At 41.4% G+C, this 25,412-nt stretch overlaps 1 long non-coding RNA gene across 1 annotated transcript in view; it reads left to right on the forward strand.

Annotated features, from left to right (window-relative positions):
* LOC122455790 overlaps window positions 1-16,769 on the forward strand; it is a 38,444-nt gene extending 21,675 nt beyond the window's left edge. The window contains exons 2-3 of the long non-coding RNA XR_006274253.1: window positions 2,999-3,086; window positions 16,469-16,769. This is a non-coding gene — a long non-coding RNA (uncharacterized LOC122455790). The remainder of the gene's footprint in view (window positions 1-2,998; window positions 3,087-16,468) is intronic.
* The last annotated feature ends 8,643 nt before the right edge of the window (window positions 16,770-25,412 follow it).

Raw genomic sequence — 25,412 nt, forward strand, 5'->3', positions numbered from 1 at the left:
CTGAATAGATAATTGTACTTTGTAAGTCCCATGAACACCACCAACACCCCTTTTCCCTCAGCCTTATCACCAGCACACATAACAATGCCCACAAAAACAAACAAAAATCCTTTAAGAGCTCCTGTTGAGTCGCTCATCAATTTAATCTTTTTAGAAAAGTTCATCTTTTTAGAAACAACTAAATGGTGGTGGTGGGTGGGGGAAGTTCCACTGCATTCTGTTTGTTTACTGGCACAATGCATTTAGCAAACTACTTGTTCATTTAGAAACCTCATAAAATCAGCTGAGGGTGGTTAAAGAATCTGGAACAGGCAGGAGAAGAAGTGAGGAACTGAAAGATTGATACTCGTTTTTTGGGGTTCTTTTGTAACGAGGAGGGGATGTCAGGAGAGGAGATAGTGATATTGTGGGTGTGGGGGGCAGTCGGGGGAGTATTCTCTTGTGGGAAAAGTCACATAGAATTTAATAAGGATGAAGTCAATAGGCTTCCAAAAAAATTTAAGGGTGCAATAGACATTACTTTAAATGATATAACTTCCTTTTAAAAACAATTTTTGTAGAAAACTGTAGCAGGGTTATATATAATTCTCCATTAAATTGTATGTGGCTTGTTACAAAAATTTCCTATACATCTGTTTCCACAGGGGTTTCCATAAGGTTTTAAAAGCAAAGGGCAGAGAGATCACAAAGGTGGTTCTTGAAGATGCTGAGATTTAAGCATTTTGACACTTTTGCTGTTATCTTATTACAGCTGAGTGAATAATTTGCAATGAATAATTCATCAGATGCATCAAGCTGCTGCTTCTTCCTTTAAAAAAAAATTTTTTTTGGCTCATGGAATATCCATGATGCTGATTTTTTTTCCCCCATAACATTTATTTATTTGATATGATTTTATAACCTTTTGGAAAACTTTTTCTCCTTTCACAGGGTGCAGGCCCGGAGAAGAATGATTTGTTAGAGATTTTTCAAAGCAATCTAGTGGATTTAGATAAATATCTAATATTAATAGAAGATATGTCTAAATGTCCTAGACTGCTTGGAGAATCTTTACTTACATAACATATGTTCCTGCAGACAAACATATGCAATTGGGTTGGTGGAAATCCATCCCTACTTCACAGGCATGTTATAAGGCTAAAATCCATTAATGATTGTGAAGGGCCATGTAAAAACCTCAGTTGTGTTGCAACACTTTTATTTTCATTTCATGTGAATTAAAATTTCTTTCAGTGACTTTAATTACTAGATATTTCCCCCACTGAATATTGAGAGGTGCTACTCCAGCTTTTGATGTACTTGGTTTGATTGTACCTTCAACTGAAAAAAATCCAAATCATGTGTTCAGACTTGTAACTATTTTATATGTAGAGCACTGGGATAAAATTCATCAGTTGTAATGTGGTATAATGTTGTTCACATCTACAGTTCAGAAGACAGAATAGGAAAATCTAAACTACTTCTTAGTTGTCAAATGATTTGTAATAAACTAGATCTTTTCACTGAGCACTGTACTTTAATCCTGCAATTTTTCATTACAAAAACTGACTCTGCTCTACTTGGCCACTATGTTTTGTAGCTTCACAAAAGAGCAGACTAACCAATTGTTGTCAACCACAAGTTTTGAAGTAGGGTAGCAACCTTGCTCAACCAACGCACTCATTATTTGTCATATTTAGGCAATTTACCAACCAGTCTGTGCGTTGTTTGGGTGACAAACCCAGAAGTTGTCGTCATTGAGTACTTGATGTGTTGCCTAATTTCTGGACTTCAGTTATTCTTGACCTGAACCATACATTTTGCAATACTTTATGAACTTTTAAAACCCATAAATGCATCATGAGAAAATTGCATCTGTTTGCTTCATGGTTAGAAACCTGATCTTTGGATGCTGATATCAAGCAGTCTGATAGGAATCGCTCTACACTGCACCAAATCATACCAGAGCCTGGCTGATGGTGCATAGTCCTGTGATTTACAGGCTGAAACAAGTTCCAGCTCTAACCTCTCCAGGCTTTCTGCTGCAAATGTAATCTCTATATCTCGCTGAAGTTGAGAAAGCACATTAATCAACAAGCTTTCCCTGAAGTGATGTGTTCTTGGAAGAAAAAAATAGGAGTGTTGAAATCAGTTAGGTCAGTTAAAGGTTCCTAAATTTGTCACATGCTCAGTTAATCTACAATGATTCAAACACGTACACACTTAAGCATAGGTGAACAAATTCCCCTACTCCCTCATTTGCATACATACAAGTATACGTGCAACTTCTGGAATGGAAAGTTTTTATTAAATGATACTAAGCCGATAAACACAGACTTTGGGTATCAAATTAAATGCCAAAAAAGTATGTTCATGCAATGTTGTACGGTTTTTAAAAAGATCAGATTAGAAAATGAATGTGCCCTCCTGTATAGGAGTATTGCCATAGTTAAGATTGCACATTTTTGATTAACCATACAACCTAAATATTGCATGAACAGTGTTTTGGGGATTTAATTTAAAAATATTCAGGAAGCATTTTGTATATGAAAAGCTGCTGAATACTTTCAGTGAATTATATGCATGACTTGAGAAATGGCAGCTTATGTATTTAAAGACTTTGTAATGCTCAAGGGGGAGAGACAAAGTCTCTAATTATATAATATACTATAAGAAATATAATTGAAAAGGTTCTGCAGCCTTTGACATATGTTGCTTGTTCCAATATTTTTCATTGCTTTCTACTAGTTCACTGTCATAACAGTCAGTAATTACTAGACCAGTGTGACAGTGATGCTAATGTATATTTATAGATGTAGACATTGGCTGTGGAAGGAGGTGGTAGGTGCTCCGTGTTGACCACTGATTTAGGTGCCCAAATGTGGGTTCATGGTCCAAGACTCAAGTGCCCATCTTGGATAAACTTGGCTACTATCTTGTAAAAACTCTTTTCCTTGTTGTTTGTTTTTGCTTGTTTTGTCAGCATACTTTCATTCTAAACATTTCTCTTTTCAAACAGCATCCTGACCTTCCTAAGCTGCAATTCAGGGGATGAAGGAGTATTGTTAGATACTCATGACAACTTGCACACCTTGGCCATTTCAGCTGTAAGTCTGTTCCAATTAAGCCTTTATATTACTCTTTATCGGTGGGAAAATTGTAATTTTATTAACTGTCTCTTCTTGTTCAAATAGCAAAACCAGCTCAAATGCTTAAAAATCTCTTTTTACCTTTATGGGTAGAGACCAACCCCAAGACAATTGTTTCACGAAGTATGAGCATCTAAAAGTCAGGGGTTATAATGGAAAGTGGTTTGAACCTTAATTGTAGTGATTGTCACTTCTCCGGCTATAATTCTTATCGTGTATTCAAACACACAACCCCAGAGTCAGTGGTGTGTCACATAAACTGGGAGGATAGCTTACACCTTCTTCTAACCACCTTAGTGTGTAAATTCCACACACCTAGGCACAAAGTAGTCCAGTCTCACTGTTGTAAATTGGTATAGTGCTATTGAAATCAATGGAGCTATGCTAATTTATACCACCTGAAAGACCTGGCCCATTCACATGGCTGGATTCCCATATATTCTCACCAACTGGTAAAATTTACACTTCACTGATGTGGGGGGAGGGGAGAAGGTTGTCATAGGAGACAGCTATACCAGCTCAAGGCTTCCCCTATGCAGAGGGAATTCCTAGCTGGGGAGGTGTGGCCAGTTTCTGCTTCTTGGGTGCTGGTGTGCCATAAAGGGAATAGAGCAGGGGGCAGAATCTGGACAAGATTTGTGGATTGAGGGGGAGCAAACTGACCTTGCTAACCCCTCAAACTGCAGGGGGCACAGGGTGGCAGCCAGCCACACCTCTTCCCTGGAAAGAGAGGTTTGCAAGGTATTTGGGGCTCCCCCCCGAGAAGATGTCTCTTGAAGGTTGTTCCTGAGGCCGTTCAGGAGCCAAAGGGTTTTGGAGGTTCAAAACTAGCCGAAACAGAGTGTCAAATTCTTCTAATTTTTCATTCTTGGGTTAATTGGAATCTAATATCTCATCAGCATTCAAAGCACATGAAATCACAAGAGGCAAATGAGGGAATGACTTGGCCAAACCTACTGCAAAGCAAAATCAACTTTTGTACGGCTCTCTGCTGAATTTAAATGAGAATTTGAGTAGCGGTGTGAACTATCTGTTTGAACAGAATGTGTGGGTATAATAAAACTTATGAAAAGCAGTTACTGGGCCTGCACGGGATCTGCTCCCCACCATTAAATAACACACTTGCCTTAGCTTTTCATTGATACTACTTTCAACTGGAATTTTCTCTTAGGATCATTCATGCTCTACCATCCAGTGTTGTCCTTTTCCATTTTCCCCTCACCCTTTGTTTTCAGTGGAACTGAACTTAATGTGCCTCTTTCAGGTTTTCTTTTGGTTACACCTAGAAGGAGGTCAGCTGGTTTTGAAGTCACCAGGACCTAAAGCAAACCCTTGTCTACTCTTCACACAAATCCCAAACCTCTTCTGAGCTTTGAAAATGTTTAGATTTATTTTTTTTCCTCTGTCAGAGCTTTTATCCCCCACTACATTTTCTGCTTTCAGCCAAACCACTGAGGGCAAGATATTAAAAAGAAAGGGCAGCTGCAAAGCAGCAGTTGCATAAGGGTCAAACCGGCAATGAAAGTGGAACATGCTTTTGCTTCCCCCCAGATACATTCAAACCTGCAAAGTCAAATGTTTGGTGGCTTAAAGACTCAGTTTCTTTATTTTCTTGGCCATCCCGCAGTAAAAGTGAGTTAATTTGGGTCTCTCTTTAAAGGCTCCAAAGGGCAAAAAGTACTATTGATTTTTGGACAAGTCTGTATGTCAACCAGGCTTTTGTTGGAATAATTTTGTCTTATTATGATGGTTCCAATAAAAGAAACCACTTGCACTTTCAGAGGGAGGAGGTTGTGCCTTGTGAATAAGAAAAAAATCTCATGTATATTGCCGCCAGTACCCTGTATTTCCACAACCAAGCCAGTGAATGGCCAGCCTTGTTTGCAGTAATAATTCATAGCATGTAGCACTTTACATCTTCAAAGCACCAGACAAACATTAACCAATCAATCGTTACAACAGCTTTGTGAGGCAACAGTTATTCTCCATGCATATAAAGAAATGAAGGGCTTGTCTACACTTAAAACGGTGCAGCTGCACTGCTCTAGTGCTTCTGTGACAATACTACCTCTGGCGATGGGAAGGGTTCTGTCATCGGGGTGGACAATCTACATCCCTGAGATGTGGTTGCTAGGCCAATGGGAGCATTCTTCTGTGATCTAGCGCTGTCTACAGTAGGGGTTAGGTCCATTTAATTGCATCACTCAAGGAGGTGGATTTTTCAAACCCCAGAGTGATATAGTTATATCAACCAAAAGTCCTAGTTTAGATCAGGCCAATGAAAAGGAGGTGAAGTTACTGGCTCCAGGCCATGCAGGGAGGCGAAGGCAGAGTTGAGGGGATTCCTGAGTTCCAAGTCTGTATCCAGCCCACTTGACTTTAAACATTTTTTGTACATGACAAGTCATAATTTTTCAAGGACCTACCATGTTATCAGCTATTTATAAGAAAATGTAAATAAAACATATTGGGCATTTTTTCTTAGTGTTTTTTTTCATGTCAATATTTATAATCAGAACTGAAGGAACTGAAATTTTATATTAAAATAGGCTGGACTATATTGCTGTCAACAAGGATATGATACTAAAACTTACTTATTTGAGATCTATCTATATTCCCCATTCAGTATGGGACATACATCTTACCCATTCCCGCCCTTGTGTGTCACACTCAGATGTTGTGTAGTGTCTAAAATTAGGACACAGACTAACACAGCTGTTACTCTGAAACCTAAAATTAGGCTGTTACCTTTGAGAGAGGAGCCATATTATGCTTTCTTGATTTGCTCTGTAAAGTACATAACATGTCTTTGGCACTGCATTTAAATCTGTTCTTTCTCTTGATGCCTTGGATGAACTCCTAGGCTCAGTGAAGTGAATGGTAAACACCTATTGATTTCAACAGGGACTTATATTTAATGGAATTATTGCCAGGGGGACACTTTTCAAAAATACAAAGATCCAAATCATGGCTGCTTTTTTATGTTTATCATAGATATACAAGGTGGGTGAGGTAATAGCTTTTATTGGACCAACTTCTGTTGGTGAGAAAGATATTACTCATCTACCTTGTCTCTCTAATAACCTGGGTCTGACACATCTACAACCACACTGCATATCATAGAAATGGCAGTCTGGCCCAACCATTCCACCTAGTACAATCAGAATGGTATTGCTACCTGTTTCCTGCTTGCACTCCTCCAGTTGAGAGGCTCTGCTTTTAGATCTACCAGCTGCCCTTTGTAACTGTTCTGTATTTCACTCTGTATGTGATTTGGGCCTTTATTGCTTTTAGGGAGAGCTGCCTGGCACCTAGTACTCCCCCTTGACTACACAGCTGTCAGCATCTTTTAGCAGAGGCTTTTATTTGTATTTTCTCCTAATTTATTTTGCTTTGATTGCTTCTCATAGTGTAGCTGAGCCAAGCCAAACCCCTCTTCAGAAAACATCAGGTCAATATAAGGATGAATAGGTCATATTCATTATGTATTCCTTGAAATTCCAATCAATCTGACATCTACATTATCTGGTAAGTCTGATCTGTCCTGTGTTTAAAAAAACAAAACTCCTCTGCTTCTGTTGATTCTCCATCAGGCAAGAAATCAAGACTCTAATCCTCCTCCTCATGCACTGAGAGGATATGGGGTGGCTGCAGCAAGCAAAATGTTTCCTCTACTTTTACAATCTGAAGGAAATGCAATATAGGATTTTTTCCCTCTTCCTCCAGAAAAACATGGGAAAATTATTCAACAACAGAACAACTGGCAAAACATAACTAGTGTATGTTCCGGCTGGAACTGGCTCTCCAAATTTCCACAGGGAAAGGAATAAACACAGTTTAGATGTGTGACAAAAGAAACCAGATTTTTGGTGAATAAACCATCTGACAGAATTCATATTCAGAGAGGGATACAGGTGTAGGTTTCCCCAGAAGCACCAGAGCAGCGATCAGTGCAGGAGAAAGGAGGTAGAAAACAATGGTGACTTTACACTGCATTTCTGCCCCTTGATCTGGAGGGATACTGTGGGCTGAGCCAGCCGCAGTGCAAGTAGGGTAACCCAAAGGCTGCTTTAAAATGTATTGCAGCAGATAGTGGCCCGCCAAGGGACTTCACTGCTGGCCTGGATGGCCAGAGCACATCAGGCCATAGGATATTACAGTTAATAAATACTGTATTTTAAAATGTAGCAGTTAAAGGTTGATTTTAAGTAACTATTCTCTGTAAATGTTTCTATGATCTACAAAAATGGGGTTGTTTAAAAAACTTGGCACTTCTACCTTCCATCCAAGGATCTGAAAGCCCTTTATAACCTTCAATGAAAGAAGCTTCACCATGTCTTTCTGAGATAGGTAGGTAGGTATTCCCATTTTAGAGACAGGGAAACATAGGCAGAGAGAGCTTGAGGCTTGCTGAGGCAGTCTGAGACAGGACCCTGGAATAAAGCCCTGATCTGCTGACTCCCAGTCCAGTGCCTTAACTGGATTTTTCCTTCTTACACTAGTTTTCTCTAACAAAAAAATGATGATAAAATCATGTTGCATGTTAACACATTAATGTAATAGATTACATCTGAATCTGTCAACCATATGGGCCTAGCACAAAGCCTGAATAGGCCCAGACTGTCACTTGAGATTTCACATACTTTTAAACAATCAAGCTATGGAATTATTTCATGCTAGGTTTAGTATTCCAATATCTTTGAAATCAACCTCATTTTAGGGAGGGCCAGGGAAAGTACCTAGCCCTTGCACAGATGCACATGTAGGGCACAAGCAGCCTTCCCTCTCCTTCTCCTTCATACCACCGGTGCAAGAGATGGGTGTGATATGAGTGCCTGCACTCAGGGAACACTGAGATTGTTGTTCCCTTCTTGTACTCCTGGGCTCTAAATCACTAGAAAGCGGGCAGGGAAGAGGCAGAACACAGCCCACGCTCTCTTTTCTGCAGTGGCCCACAGCACTGGCCAGGAGTGCTGAGGGAAGCAGGCTGCACCACCATAAATGATGGTGCAGTCTGCATGCTGGGGAACTTGAGGATGGGCACATGTGAGGCCCAATCTCTCTGAGATCCCCTGGGTGCAGTGTGACTCCACACCACCCCCATTAGGGATAGGGTCATCACTGTTGTTGGCTGTAAATAAGGGGAAACCATGTGAAAAACAAGGGACAACTCTTTATTTAAGGGACATTCTAGGGAAACACCATTTCCTTTAGCATATCCTGTACTTTTCCCTCAAGTGTATATTTCTACTGCCTTCAAGTGTACAATGAAATGTTTTAAAATCGATAAGTACCATTTTATACAATGGAATACATCTTAAAATAAGGGGCGGGTGGTCACCCAAAGGGACAAATAAAATAAGGGACGGTCCCTTAAAATAAAGGGTGGGTGTTCACCCTAATTAGGGAGCACAATCAGACTCTAAAATTAAGATTCGCTAGTGACTGAGAATAAGCTAAACCAGAAAGTAGGTGCAAGCTGCTGGGTACCCACCACATTACAGACTGTCTCTATAAGGGACCCTTTCTTTGGAATTTACTGGCCCCCACCCCAAATTTGTTAACTCCTTAATGTGCTGCAAGTGCCTTCTATTTCCCCAGGCATTTGGGGAGGGGATGGCTGAGGGTGTGAGCTTGATTTCTGTGTCTTCTACATCAGTGGTGCTCAAGCAGTACCCTGGGGGTACGCAGAAGTCTTCCAGGGGCTACATCAACTCATTTAGATATTTGCCTAGTTTTACAACAGGCTACATAAAAAGCACTAGCGAAGTCAGTACAAGCTAAAATTTCATACAGACAATGACTTGTTTATACTGCTCTACATACTATATACTGAAATGTAAGGTTTCAGAGTAACAGCCATGTTAGTCTGTATCCGCAAAAAGAACAGGAGTACTTGTGGCACCTTAGAGACTAACAAATTTATTAGTGCATAAACTCCATAAAAGCTTATGCTTTAATAAATGTGTTAGTCTCAAAGATGCCACAAGTACTCCTGTTCTTTTTACTGAAATGTAAGTACAATATTTATATTCCAATTGATTTGTTTTTTTATAATTCTATGGTAAAAGTGAGAAAGTATGGAATTTTTCAGTAATAGTGTGCTGGGACACTTTTCTTATGTCTGATTTTGTAAGCAAGTAGTTTTAAAGTGAGGTGTAATTTGGGGGTACACAAGATAAATCAGACTCCTGAAAGGGGTATAGTAGTCTGGAAAGCTTGAGAGCCACTGTTCTACATAGCAGTCATTAGGGGTCTTGTTTTCAATAGATCTCTTTAGTGGAATGGGCAGTCCTTTGTGTACTACTCTGGAAAATTAAAGACCAGATTCACTAGTTTAAGCCAGGTTAATAGCTGCTTTGCATCATCATAGTAGTACAAAGTGGTTGGAGTTTATCAGTGAATCTAACCCTAGTTGCACGAAGTCAACAGAGCTTGGCTGCATCTCTGTCTTACTCTAAAAAAAAATCTAAAGAAATAAATATAACATGAATGTTTATGGGGATCAGCAGAGGGTGATGACAGACAATCTAACAGCTGTTTAGTGGACTATGTGAAATGAATTCATGATCCCCATCTGGTTTCTAGCTGGACACAGTAACTACTACAATCTGGCAACTGGAGCTGGGTGGGAAACGTTTTTCCCATCTCATTAATATTTTAAGAACATAAGAATGGCCATACTGGGCCAGACTATCTAGCCCAGTATCCTGTCCTCTGACAGTAGCCAATGCCAGGTGCTTCAGAGGGAAAGAGCAGAACAGATAATCATCAAGTGATCTATCCCCTGTCGTCCACGCCCAACTTCTGGCAAACAGAGGCTAGGGATACCATCCCTTCCCATCCTGGCTAATAGCCACTGATGGATCTATCCTCCATGGACATATGTAATTCTTTTTTGAACCCTGTTATAGTCTTGGCCCTCACAACATCCTCTGGCAAGGAGTGCCACAGGTTGATTGTGCGTTGTGTAAAGAAATAATTCCTTTTGTTCTGCCTATTAATTTCATTTGGTGACCCCTAGTTCTTGTGTTATGAGAAGGAGTAAAAAAACACTTCCTTATTTGCTTTCTCTATACCAGTCATGATTTTATAGACTTCAATAATAGCCCCCCTTAGTCATCTCTTTTCCAAGTTGAAAAGTCCTGGTCTTTTTTAATCTCTCCTCATACGGAAGTTGTTCCATACCCCTAATCAATTTTGTTGCCCTTTTCTGTACCTTTTCCAATTACAATATATCTTTTTTGAGATGGGGTGACCAGATCTGCACACAGTACTCAAGAAGTGGGCGTACCATGGATTTATATAGAGGCAATATGATATTTTCTGTCTTCTTATCTATCCCTTTCTTAATTATTCCCAACATTCTGTTAGCTTTTTTGACTGCTGCTGCACATTGAGTGGATGTTTTCAGAGGACTATCCACAATGACTCCAAGATCTCTTTCTTGAGTGGTAACAGCTAATTTAGACTCCATCATTTTATATATATAGTTGGGATTATGTTTTCCAATGTGCATTACTTTGCATTTATCAACATTGAGTTTCATCTGCCATTCATTTTGTTGCCCTGTCACCAAGTTTTGTGAGATCCCTTTGTAGCTCTTCACAGTCTGCTTTGGACTTAACTATATTTAGTAGTTTTGTATCATCTGCAGCTTTTGCCACCTCACTGTTTACCCCTTTTTCCAGATCATTTATAAATCTGTCAAACTGTATTGGTCCCAGTACAGACCCCTGGGGGACACCACTATTTACCTCTCTCCATTCTGAAAACTGACCATTATTCCTACCCTTTGCTTCCTATCTTTTAACAGGTTACTGATCCATGAGAGGACCTTCCCTCTTATCCCATGCCAGCTTAATTTGCTTAAGAGCCTTTGGCGAGGGACCTTGTCAAAGGCTTTCTGAAAATCTAAGTACACTATATCCACTTGTCCACATGCTTGTTGACCCTCTCAAAGAATTCTAGTAGATTGGTGATGCATATGATTTCCCTTTGCAAAAACTATGTTGACTCTTCCCCAACAAATTGAGTTCATCTGTGTGTCTGGTAATTCTGTTCTTTACTATAGTTTCAACCAATTTGTCTGGTACTGCAACTAGGCTTACTGGGCTGTAATTTCCGGGCTCACCTCTGGAGCGTCTTTTAAAAATTGGCATAACATCAGTTATCCTCCAGACATCTGGTACAGAAGCTGATTTAAATGATAGGTTACATACCACAGTTAATAGTTCTGCATTTCACATTTTAGTTCCTTCAGAACTTTTGGGTGAATACCATCTGGTCCTGGTGACTGATTACTGTTTAATTTATCAATTTGTTCCAAAACCATCTCTAATGAAACCTCAATCTGGGACAGCTCCTCAGATTTGTCACTTCAAAAGAATGGCTCAGGTTGGGGAATCTCTCTCACGTCCTCAGCCATGATGCAAAGAATTCATTTATTTTTTCCTCAATGGCTTATCCTCCTGGAGTGCTCCTCAAGAGTTTGGTTGTTTTCCTGTTTTCCACCCAGACTAAACTGAGACTTTTGAAATAATTTGAGAGCCAACTGCCTGGCGATTAGGCTACTCACCTGAGTTCAAGTTTCTGCTCTAAATCCAGCAGATTCAAATCTGGGTCTCCCAAGTCCCAGCTGAGTGCACTAACCACATGATTTTGGGCTCTTCTGAGGTTTTGGTCTCTGTCTGTGGTTTTGACCACAGATTCTGTTCTGGAACTGAGAAACCTTTCCTGATGAAAGTTTTCTCAACCCCCTGGTACGTTCCCAGTAACAGTTTTGGTTTTAACGAATCAACATTTTCTGACAAAATTTCAGTGTTTCAATGAATCTGACATTTTCTGTTGCAAAATTCCAAACTAGCTCTACAGGCAACTTTCTTGTCAGCCTCATTTCAAAAATGAGATGCCCCGTGAGTGGGGCTGAGGTGGGGTACATGGTCTCTGTTTAAACAGACAAATTCAGTTTCTGGTGTTGTCAACCCAACACTTTTCATCATTACTAAAGGTATTTTAATTTTCTTAAATCAGTTACACACTAAAAAAATACACAATTAACTTTAGGTCTTAAAGTAAACATATATAAAGTATGTAGTAGAAATCTTGGACCACATTTTTGCTCTGTTACACTTGTAAAATCCCATGACTTGTAAAAGCAGGATTTGCCCACTGTATGTTAGTTATGTATAATAAATAATCTGATTAATGAAAACAGAGTTTGCCATTTTACATGTTTAGGAAATTTCAGATATAGGGCAGAATATTCACGATTCAGCAGAATAATCATAGGTTCACCTTTAAAATGTGCCCTCAGAGCAAGTTGGAGATGAAGCAGACAGGATCTTGATTTACAGTTTCATCTTAAAGAACGTATTTCCTGGCAATCTTTCCCTGTGCACCTTATACTTCCATACATGGAAATGCAGTTAGCATAAGTCCAGACTCCCTCATGAAGGATTAGAGTCCTTTTTATCGCAGGAGTTAGCACTACTTCTTAATGAGAATCCTCATTGAATGTTCAATTATTCAGGTGTTCATCTATATGATGAAATTACTTTTTATGCTGAGAATACTCTGCAGTATCTTCTCTCAGTGAACACAGTAATGGTAGGGCACTAAAAGGAAGATTATACACTGAAATAACGTTTAAATTGTAAGTTAAATGACGGTTCAATATTTGTGCATAACACTATTTGCATGTGTAGTGCTTTACAGAGAGAATCAAGAGATCGGTTACAATTTCAAAAGCACCTCTATGATTTAGGACCCTAAATCCAATGGGATTTACAATCCTAAATCATGGAGGTGCTTTTGAAAGTTTTACTTATGACCCTCTACCTGAAGAGTTTGGGCCTCTACATTGCGAATTCCTATTCACATAACTGGTCCCTGCATTCAATGTGATGACTTGTGTAAATAATTTATGACCTATGTTAGATCGAACAACACAGAGTTCACATCAGGCAACAGGGGAGGGAGGTTCACAAAAGCGAGGTTATGAGGTTTCTTTTTTTATGACAAAAATGTATTGCATTAGCTGTCTTTTGGTGTGGTATTAGTTTCAATATCCTCAGGTTGGTATTGTAACCATATGAAAGTGCTAGCAGATACTTTCAGGCAGCATACTGTTTCCTGGGGAGAACTAAATGGGAAGGGACACCTCCTGCGAAATGTCTGAGAAGCCATGAGGCTGAAGAAGCTACAATAAAGCTGGAGTTTGTTAATTAACCTTGTGTCAGGGTGAGATCTCATATGGCAGATGATCCAGACAGAACAAATGGGTGGTGGTTACTGGTGGAGATATCGTGGAAGCTACTCTTGTTATAATCCCTCTTGCTGCATCACAGATGTGAAGTATTCACACATGGACATGTGTAAATGAGCTGGAACAATTCATCCTGTAACAAAGGGCAACTGACTAGCCCCAGGGTTACAAAATGGACAGGGTCCAGTACTTGTTGATACAACTTTAGTACCACCATAGTGACCTACACAATCCAGCTGGATGGTGACAGAACTTCTTATTAAGAAGGTGCAGGTAGAATTTGATCAGAGGGAAGCCAAGTTTCTAGGTCTGAAATGCTTTAATTATCTGGAAATTACTACAAATTTTTTTAAAATAGTTGCATGGAGTGAATTAAAACTACTGCCTTTTACACAATAAAGGACTGTTTTTGCTCTCATTCACGCCAGTGTAAGGGATAGCAGAATTTGTGCTTACCAGTGTCCCTTACCCGCAAGACTTGGCTATCTGCTCAGAATTTTGTTTTTTAAAGTTCTTCACCTGTGTAGAAATGAATTCTGGTACAGAGCTAGGAAAATCACTTCAGTGGCATGATGCTGTTTTGCTCTGGACTAGGGACTCGGGTTTTATTAATGGGGTGCAGATGAGAAACACACACAGTTCAGTTTTGATGCATATTATACATGGTGCTAAGCTGACCCTTGACATTTGCAGTATCTGTACCATAGTCCTGTATCTTATGTCAGATCACATACACCACTTCAAAGACTTGTGGCTTCGCCTTATAATTAACTTTGAACAGCGCTGGTTGCAATTTTGGATCTGCATAGACAATTCAACACTGGATTTGTAAGCTTTATGTGTCATTTTTTCCTCCATGTCTCCAAGCAGTTATCTCATTGTATCATCTTGTTATTTCCTGACACTGATGCAATTAGAAGCCTTATGACTGGCTTTGGAGGGGGAAGAAAAAAAATCACACTCCTGTTTCTCAGGTTTCAGAGTAGCAGCCGTGTTAGTCTGTATTCGCAAAAAGAAAAGGAGTACCAGTGGCACCTTAGAGACTAACAAATTTATTAGAGCATAAGCTTTCGTGAGCTACAGCTCACTTCATCGGATGCACCTGTTTCTGAAACTTCTGAAGGGCAATATGGAAACTCCCATGAATTCTGCTGCATTTTCTTCAGAATGTATTTATTGGTCTGTTATTTTTAAGCTAGTATTTTATAACTCTCCATTAACACTTTAAAAATGTTACTGACGCTTTAAGTTCTAAATTAGAATTGCTGAATGTTTCCTCACCCCCACTACGTGTCCCCCACTAGTTGAGATGAATCTTCATTTTCTTGATCTGCAAGGAATATATTCCTTCCCTCACACATTGGAAGATTAGTCTTTTCCTAGGGTAAGTGTTGAGTACTCCTGTTATGTAATGGAGGTGCCAGGAAGTATACAACAGCCAGCCTGCCAATACGTTATCCACCACTTATTCTCAGGGTGCCTGGCACCACAGCTAAAGCAGGGCAAGACTGTGATCAACCATGTGCACATGTGCATGAGAGTGGGGAAAGGGCACAAAGAGCCTGTCCCTCTCCTAGCAACGCTGCACAGGGACAGTGCCTGGAGACCCTCCAAAAGACATGATGTTAGCAGCATGCTCAGCATCATTGGCTTCTCCAAGGGCTTATCTTGACACTGAAATAGGTTGTGGTGCCTCCCAGAATTTTAACCGGGAATTGTTTAACTCAATATCCACTGCAGCCTTTTTTCCTAGTCAAGCCAAGGCACACATGCGGGAGGGAAGGACAAAGATAGAGGTGTGCCCATCCACTCCCTCCCTGCTCTTGCTGGCAGAGCTGGACCTAGGTGCGGAGTGCTGGTTTCACTCTTTGAAAGGGTGCAACAACAGTCATGCTCCCCCTGTGCACCTCAGAGCTCGGAGTGGAGCAGGGGAGACTTCTGTGCTTGCCTCAGACCTAGTGCCTCCAAATACGTCTGATGGGGTAATGAACGTCTATATAGCACCCCATTGAGTGTCTGTGCTTTAAAAGCAAAATACCTTATAGTTGGTTGATAGTTGGCTAAATACTAGCCATATTCAGTTTAAAATATATAAATCTGCTGTTTCATTGCACTTGTGGGTTACCCATATTCCACTTCTTCTTCTAGCATTCTGCATCCACTGCACTATTTGGAGTTACAAATCTTAGAAGTTTAAGATGCCGTTCTGGATGGAGAGAAATCTCTCTCTAGATCTAGAAGTGATTTTTTTTTATCTACTCCAGTAACACATATGCTTTCTGGTCCATATGAATTCTATGCTGAATTTATCCGGTATCTTCAAATATTGTCTCATTGATAGGAATGGAGAAACCAGTTTATTTAGATAAAATAACTGGCCTGGCCTTCCTCCAAAACTTGAACTGAACACGAATCTCTTTTGAAGAGTTTGAAAAGTGTTTCCCATCCCCTCATATATAACTTTTTTCCTGATTTTGAGATGTAGGCATGCGGCAGAAATACCTGAATTCTGCATCAAAGGTTATTCTTGTGGTGTTTCTGGCTAGGCTGCAATCCAGGACAACTAGAAAACTCACATAAGATCCTGTTCTCAAGATATTTCCAGCTTGGTTTTCAGATCAAGGAATGTCTGTTATATGGCCACATTTCTGGATGTTTATCTGAATCAAGGTCCTGGGTGTCTTGCTGTTTGGCCAATATAATTCATAGTCCTACTAATTACATTCTCTTCAGCATAACGTCTGCCATTGCATGCATGCTCAATGTCCATGGCAAATTAGCCAGTCCAAAGAATGGTGCTGGTATCGTTCTGGCCCCTCCTTTTTCCTTCCACAAGGCCTTTAGTCTTTGTTCAGCACAATCAGTCTGTGCTAGCACACTGGAGGTGTGCGACAAAGCAGAGTTGAGGCAGCAGTTCCAGCAGGAAATCACAGAGCTTGCTCTTCAATTTACTTACAGTAAATATAGGCGGAAGATTAATGTTGAGTAAGAGGTCAATGAGAGTAGTCAAAGATTTCAAATGTCTATCCCTTTTATCCCTCATGTTTGTTAACCTTGTTTTCTTTTAATCAAGGCTTCCATCAGCCTGTCTCCAGCTGGCTTGGTTCCAGAAGAACACCCAGTGCTAGCCTCTGAAAGGCATAATTTCCAGCCTCACAAACTTACATGGTACTTGATGGTACTTATACGCATTATGCCTTTGAAAAGAATAAATGGCACTGGAGACACATGCCAGAAGCAGCCCCTATTCACCCTTGAAAAGGTGTAAGACAGCAGAGTCTGGCCAGAGCACAGGAGTGTGGGGAAAAGTTTGTTTTAAAGTGTATTAAAGAATTTTTTTTCAAGGAAAACTGGGAAAGACTCATCCAGACTTTGCAAGCAGAGGCCAGTATATTCAACTCTATTAACCTGGACACTGGAGAGTAGAAAGCAGTGGACAGCTTTGGAAAGGTGGGCCCAACGAGGGGTATATACAAGGTGCAGCAGCTTTATGACTTGAGTGCCCCTCTCTCCATAATCCTTCAGAAGTAAAGTGACCATATTTCCCTATACTGAATACAGGACACCTGTAAAATTACTCATATTCAAGTGAGTTCAATGGCAATCAATCATACAAATGTTCAAATTAACATCAAGTTGACTGAGCCCCTGTTAAAAAGAAATACTATGTAGCTGGATTCTTTTTATTTACCTTCTTATATATCACACGGGGAGGGGTGACACCCTCCCCCCAACACACATGGGGAGAGGTGACATATACACACTCCCATACACCTCTCTCACACAGAGTGGTGACTGACCAACCCAATCCTCCCTGCCTGGCGCTCTCTGCCCTCCCTGCCTGGCTGGGCCCCCAGAATGGACCTGCCTCTCCTGGTACCTGGCACCACGTCTTCCCAAGGCAACACATGGGCAGGGGGCATGCAGGGTCACATGCCCCCCCTCCCCAGATTTCTGCCAGGGTTCATACCAGAATGTGGCCAGTAGCAGCCTTTCGGCACTGTGCAGGATGGAAGGGACAGGTGGTGCTTCCAGCTGCAGGGGAGGAGGAGTGGGGAAGGGATGACCTGGCCCATGTCTTTGCAGAGCTTCTCTCTCTCTATCTCGCTCTCCACACCCCCCCCCAACCCATGTGGCTGAAAACAGCTTGTCCCTTCATGCCTGCACAGTGTTGAAAGGCAGCTGACACCTCCTGGCTGCTGCTGGCCACCAACATAACCCAGCTGCCTCCTGTCCCCTGGCTACAGCCTGGGCAGGAAGAAGTTAAGCCCTAAGGATGCATTGTGCTCCAGGGCCCAGGGAACCTCACTGCAGGGGCTTCAGCAAACCCAGCCAGAGCGGTGACTCAGCAGAGGAGGGTGCGTAGGGGATGGAGCAGTCCCATCCCTCTGAAGCAGAACCCAGGGCAAAGAGGGGGTAAGGGGCGAAGAAGGTGCTAAGCCCATGCCCCAGTGTCTGCTGTGGAGCTGTAGGTTCAGGATGTGAACAGGCTGGAAATCAGTTCCCCTTCCAACCCTCACCACTCCAGAGCTTAGCTGAGGGGCAAGAGGTTTCCCCATGCCAGTGCTGTGAGGGGCTTTGGCACATACAGGGCTCAGCTCCGCCTGGCCAGTGCCCCAGCCTGGAGGGTCTTGGGCTTTCCCAGGGCACCAGCCCAGCTAGTGGGGGAAGGAAGGAGCCTGTCAGCCAGGCTGTTGGTGAGCTGAGCGCTCCCACCAGGGGCTGGTTCTCCGCACAGCGCTGGGAGTGGGACGCACCCTGCCGGGGAGAGGGGGAGGATAGAGGAGCAGTGGGGTTGGGGAGGTGAAGGGGCAAAGCAGGGAGTGGACAGCGAGTGGGGGAGCACATAAAGGGCCAATGGGTGGGCAGCAAAGGCGACACGTAACTGGCTGCTTCCTGGCACCTGTCCACACTCCCCAGCCACCGCAGCCGGAAATGGGACGGGGGGGGGGGGGTGGGGCCCTGCTGGCCGAAAGCTGGCACGCAGCAGGGGCTGTGCTGATGGACTGGCAGGGGGAGCGACTGGCCCCGCACACTACATCTTCGCCCCACCACCAGCCTTGCACACCCACCCACATCGTCAGCCATTGGACCCGCCCTCCCGCACCAGGAGTGGGTGGGTGGCGGGTGAGCTGGTACCCAGCTAGCAGCAGGACCTGATGTGGGGTGAGACAGAAAATAAGGGACAATTTGCCCATTTTAAAGAAAAATTTGGGACACCTGCAGGAGGGCTTAAATATGGGACTGTCCCTTTAAAAACAGGACGTCTGGTCACCCTATTCAGAAGTCCCTGCACTCCATGCGTGCAAAGATGGAGCTTTATAATGTGTGATGGAGTGTGCTGGGTGTAGAGCCTGGCAGGGCTGGGGGAGCAGTCACACCAATTTGATTTTATCTGAGCCCAATGTATATCCAGGTGCCAGCTAATGCTACTCAAATGGACACTTACTCTCATTCTCCACCTGCAGGGAAGCTTGTGTGTGGGTGCCTGGAGAGTCATTGTGAGCCTAGTGCTAGAGACAGGCACAGTAATGCAGCTGCTTTTCCCTGCAGGGCCCTGGAATCCTTGGGGCTTGGAGGTTTTGCCCTTCTGCTTCTCCAAAGGGAACCTGGTGGTATTTCCTGGCCCCTTCCTTGGGATTTGCTCTAAGATGATAGGATGCTGCGAGCTAGAGGAAAAAAGAAGATCACATTGCTAAATTTGACAAATTCCCATTAAAATAAGAAGGGTAGGTCACATAGCAAGTAAAGAAATGGTCTTTTATTTTTATTTTTAACTATTTATGTATGCTAAATCAGTTACTTCCCATTAGTTTAATCAACAGTGCATGTAACTACCCACTCGAAAGGGTGATTTTTTTTCTGTAACAAATTAATGTAGCTGCAACTACAGTTGCATTAAAAGCTTGGTTTGAAAAGGTACTAAGCACCCAGCGGCTCCTATATGCACCTTGAGTCTTTGAAAATCAGTCTGTGTATTTAGATTTCTAAATATGCAAGTAGGCACTTAACTGGAAGCAGCCAGTTCTGAAAATCTTGGCCATAAATCCCATGTAGGTATTTCCTAAGAAGATATATAAGATTGGAAATTGAATTTCAGCTGGGTAGCAGCTCTTTCAGGAAGCCATTATACCTGCGCTTCAAAGTCACAGATAAACAAAGACTGCAATGGAAATAGAGATGCAAAGACTACAAGCTTTGGCCTTAAGATTTATTAGGTGAATTTATAGCAGCTGCCAAGCAAGTGCATTTAAGAGTCTCCTCAATCATATTGATAATTTTACTCAAGACACTCAAAGAATTACCGTGAGTAAGACTTGTGTGTTGCATGTATGTCAACATTCAATAAACTTGGTATCCAGACAATAAAAGGGAGGTGTTTTTCCTTCCAAGAAATAGGAAATCAAGCTCAAGTGGAACTGATTCCAAATACTGACCAATTTTATCCATACTCCAATTTCACCTTGACCTTTTCTGACTAATACAAAATAAAGCTGGCTACATGGAGGAGTTTATGCAGTGTTTATACTGTATCAGACATGCTGACTCGAATGACTGAGACTTGTGCTGTTCCATTGACCCACCTAATACAACAGATTCTTTGAGAGGATCAGTAGATTTAATGTAAAAGGTCACTGAGTCTCAATTACTGTATATGCCATGGGGACGTAGCCGAAAGGAGGGGGGAATTCATGCTAATCAAAAAATTATATTTCCAGATTCAAGAGGACGACTCAGAAAGAGGAAGAAGGGGCAAAAATCTGGGATTTCCTACAGGAAGACGAACATACTCAGGAAGCTCTAGGCACTTCTTTTTTTAAATAATAAATGAATGTGTTTAAAGAACTGGTATTTTAAAAACCTTTGCGATCACTTGGGACCAGCCTGATCCATTTAGGGGACAAAATGTCAGAGCCTCCATCAGATATTTTCCTTAGGTTAGCAGGATTTGCAGTATGTAGACTGCCCTGTGAGTTCATTCCCAAATACTATAATTTCCCTAAGAACCAAGTAGTTCTCCTGGGAGGTGCTGGATTCTGTCCTATGTTCACAACAGCCCAGCTCCCTCGGCCCTTTACTCTTCCGTGTTTCTCTCTTTCGCAGTGTGGAACCTCCCTTAATTAGCCACCAATGCTGCAGGGTCCCTAAGCTTTAGGCATATGAGCAGTCCCATTGAAGTTGAGGGGACTATTACATTCTTAAAAATACATGTGGTTGTGTACCTTAATGATTCAGTTAGCAGTAACTTGCAGCGGTTCTTTTAGGGCTACTTGGGGACATAACGGTACAAAGAATAACCATCTCTACAAGGCCTACCCACTCTTCATCTAAACTCCTGTGGAGCACCCATGGAGGGGTTTCCCTAGGTTTTAGGGGAAAGGAGTCAATATTGTGGAAATTTTATCCTGTACATAATAACAATTTGTATAGAGGTCAATCATGCACTTCTCTGTACTTGGTAAAAGCAAAGGGAGCAACTGACTAAATTAAGAGACAATACATTTGCAAACAATAAATGAAAACCACATTTTATTTCACTGTATTATTAATTTATAACGCTTGCTGCCACAGGATATATTTTAAGCAAATGTCTCAATAAGATTCAAAGAAAGATTAGACTTTTTTTAATAAATGATTTGCACTTATATGCACCCTTTTATATAAAGATCTCCACATGTTTTATAAACAACAGTTAAGCCCTCACAACCCTGTGAGATAGCTAAGTATAAAAATAAGAAAGGAACAGCAGTTTAACTAACTAGAATAAAATTACAAAGGTTATTAATTCTCATGCTTCACATCATAAATTTACTTGCGAGGGCCAAGAACTTTTTTGCCCTGTGGTACAATATTCTTTGTAAAGTTGCCTACATTGATGACAAGGATTTTTCACCTTCATTTGAAGCATTGGTTATAGGCCTGGGCAGTATCTAGTTAGCAGATTAAAATATATAATTGGTCTGTTCCGGTACAGTAGTTCTCCTCTTCCTAATCTGGTGTTTTAAGCAAGCAATAAATTCACTTAAAAACAAACAAACAAACACACACGTTTAGAGAATGAACCACTGACTTGCCTTTAAGTAATAATAATTACATTTTTCATCCCATAGGTCTCAAAGGGTGAAATCCTGACTCTAATGAAGTCTTTGGCAGTTTTGTCATTGACTTCAATGGGGCCAGGATTTTGTTCAAAAGTGCTTTGCACCAGAAGGTAATTATCACCCCTGTTTTTTACATAGGGGAAAACTGAGGTAAAGAGAATTGAAGAGACTTGTCCAAAGTCACACAGCAAGTCAGTAGTAGAGTTAGGAATAGAATTTGGATCTCTTGACTTCCAGTTCAGGGTAATAAATGGCTAATGAATCAGTCAGCCCCATTTTGGACAAATAAAGTTCTTTGCATTCCTATACTCTTGCAGATATTGAATGACATGCTAACTCCACAATACTCACTTTATTTTGTTAAAGCATCAACAAAATACGGTAGTTGCTGATAGTGGTCCTATCTTCCATAATGTCGCAAGCATTTCCCTTACTGTGAATGGAGGTTTCCCCCAATGTGGACACAATGCCTTTTAATATACTGGATCAGAGGTTCTCAAACTGTGGTCCGTGGACCTCCAGTAGTCCATGAGCTCCATTCAGGTGGTCCGTGGCTAGTTCCTTCTAAGGTGCATACCTGGGCGGCCACACACAAGAGAATGAAGGGCCGCCCACCTACTTAATGGAGCTGTGCAGATGTGGCTTCACTAATTAGGTGCCTGGACCCTGGAGAAGATGCACATGTAAGGTGAGGTCGTGGCCTTGGGGGGTATAGGCGGTAGTTGGGAGGCGGCAGTGGAATGAGAAGAGGGGTTAGGGAGAATTTGGGATGTGCAGGGCTGTGGTGGCCAGAAAAAGAAGCAACTTTCTCCAGCTCCAGGGCTGTGGCTTCTGGGGAGAAAACCTCCTCCTTCCCAACTCTGAGGCTGTCTCAGAGGGGGAGAAACTACTGATATTAAAATATGAGTTGTGTGCTTTTATTTGTAGAACAAAAAACATTAATCATTATTACTTTTTTTTATATAGCACTTTTATCCAAAGCAATCTACAATAGTTAGTAATGGTACAAACAACATTTGGAAAGATCATTAAGTGGTCCGCCAAGACCCTCAGCAATTTTCAAGTGGTCCTTGAAAAAAAAAGTTTGAGAAGCCCTGTACTAGATGACATACACCATTTGATATATTGTTTCATTACCAAGTGTAAATAAATCAAGAACTAAAATAATTTCACTTTGTAGGAAAGTGGCATGTTGCCTTGTGTTGACCACTGGATCTGTAACTTAAACTTGAAAAGAAATCTGTCAAGGTATTTTTCACAATTTTGAAAATCCTGTTTTTTCTCACAGTTGTTTTTAATAACCTTTTGGAAGCTTGAAATGGAAAGTTGTTCCCTTCCTAGAATTTTTTTTTTCTTTTTTCATGCATGCACACTGGGCTATTGTAGTTCCTGGCATTAATATGCTTATAGAAGAGAATTGACTTGTTTATTTCAGGAAATTAAACACCACCACATTATAAGTGTTAAGTGGATTTTTCAAACAAATGTACTGAAAGGGGAAAAAAGCAGGCGACCTTTCTGGCCAATCAACTTTGACAGCATCCTTTTAATATGCCATGTTTTTCTTTTGCTGCCCTAGGTTGAAGATTGAGTTAGAATTCTCTGTTGTGATGAGGAAAGCTTACAGGTTTGAGCAGCACTGAGTGTCAGTGTCAGGCTGGCACAAATTTAAAGTATCTCTTCTTACTCCTGCAGTGCCAGTGCACCAGCTCCATGAAATGGAACCCTACGGTTTCAATCCTCCCATGCAAGTGATGAGTCTGAACTCTTTCTGACCTTGGCATACGTTGAAGTCAGAAAGAGTTCAGAAGGACCGAATTAAGGAATTGAAGAAGCAAAATCGCATAGTATCATGTCCTGGATAATAATGTCTGCATTGCCATGCCGGTAAGGCCGAGTGTCAGAGGGTTCAAAGTTACCAAAGGACTTTGATGGTTTAATAGTCTGATTCAGAAACCTTAAATACATGTTTTTGCTTTTCCTGAGGCTCAAGAGGTTAGAACTGTTGCCTCTTCTGTTAATGCTAAATACCAGGCACTCAGCCCTATCACAATATCACACAATGTGCTGACAGTGAATAACTTTAGCAGAGCCTTTAGACATGAGAATCTTTTTTTTCCAGGCTACCAATGCTGGCAAGAACGCTGGAAAGGGAAAGGCCGATAGGTTTCAATGTTTGTTCACTCCAGAGACAAATGGCTCTTCTGATAATGTTACCACACACCACTGGGGACTGACCTTAAACTGCCAAGCTCATTCCATTTAAGATATCAGTTGGATTAATGAGTATTCAGAGTCTGATCCCATGAGGTGTAAGGTGCCCTCAACTTCCCTGACGTCAGTGGGGGAGAAGGACACTCAGGACAGTCCAATTCCAGGCTCTCTAGGAAGAATGACTCATATCTATGTTCAGAACATAGCAATTTGCAGCACTAGCTGAAGACAGGAAAATTACTGGTTCCCTTTTATTTATAGAAGAATCTTGGCCTTTTGAATACAAACAAGCAGATTAAACATACAAAAATCCCTTGGCTAAATCAGATTTTAGCTTTTTCTCTGTCCTCGTACTTGCTTCGTTAGAGCCTGAAATGTTAGTTGATTCTGTGGAGGATGATTAATGATACATGGTGGGAACCCATTGAACATTCCCCTCTCCTTTTCCAAGTAAAGCTCTTTAATGTATTAAATCAATATTTCTAAAAATAGAAATGAATGTGTAAGGGACAAAAATGCAATTCTGGGGCAGAAAAAGGTCTTTAATCACCCTATACATACATATTTGCCAAATGTACGAGTATTTATCATTGAAACCTCCACTTATGAACTTTTCCCACATTCTAATAGGCTGTAGGAAGGATGTAGTAGGGATTAGAGGGTTCAATGCTGCAACGTGCTGAATGCCTTCAACTCTCATTGACAGCAGTGAGCAGTAAAGGTGCTTTTCACTGGCAGAAGATGCTGAGAACCTCACAGTATCAGGACCTATGAAGTTCACATTTTTTAAAGATATCATTGTCGCAGTCGCCCACCAACCTATTCAGAATCTCAGAGAAGAACAGACTGGTTATTCAAAATTTAATTAGGTAAATGGTAAATATAGCTGCTTGAATTATGAAAATCCTCTCGGCCGTTAAGAATTAACTACATAATGTTATTAAATAAAATATTTAGTGGGATGATTAATTTATATTGCATCAGAGTTCTTATTTTCTGGTGCCTTTTTCCTTTTTGCTTGTGAGAGTTTAATGCAGGAACTTGGCCTTTTGATAGGGACATTTGGAACTGCACCAATTTATAAAGAGGGGAGGGTCTGTGAAAAAAATGTTAGAACGGAAAGAAAAACAGATTTGTCATTTATCTTTTACACTGCTTCCGGTCTACATGCAAAATCAATAGCAAAGTCCTTAATGGATGGCATAGAGCCTCTAGCTCTTCTCCTGTTAAAACTCTGCTTAGGCTATGGGGAGGGGGGTGTGAGTGTGTGAGAGAGAGAGAGTGCAAGCCACATGGCATCACTCTAATATTTATTATCAGTACTGATATATTTAGCACTCAAATTGTGCTGGGCACTTTATAGAGAAGCAGAAAGGATTGGGCCAGATTCCCGAGTCTGGCCCAATTGCACTTGGTGCAGGACTGAGGGGGGAACTGGCTCCAAGCTCCCTTTCTGCTCTCCCAGTTCTGGGGCAGACTAAGGGCTGAACTGGGCCTTGGTCCAATCCTTTGGCTGCTGTGACTGACACTAAGTTACACTATGAGCCTCGGGACAGTCCCCTAGAGACCATTCCCCTGACTGAGGATCACCAAAGTGCAAAGTGCTTTAGCCATGCTCCTAACTGCTCCTGAACCAAGGTGGAGGGCTGGGAGCAAGTGAAGTGGAGCTGGCTATGGTGGCTTCACACTACTGGGACAGTC

The sequence above is a fragment of the Dermochelys coriacea genome, chromosome 1 (genome assembly GCF_009764565.3).
Source record: "Dermochelys coriacea isolate rDerCor1 chromosome 1, rDerCor1.pri.v4, whole genome shotgun sequence".
In the NCBI taxonomy this organism is placed as follows: Eukaryota; Metazoa; Chordata; order Testudines; family Dermochelyidae; genus Dermochelys; species Dermochelys coriacea.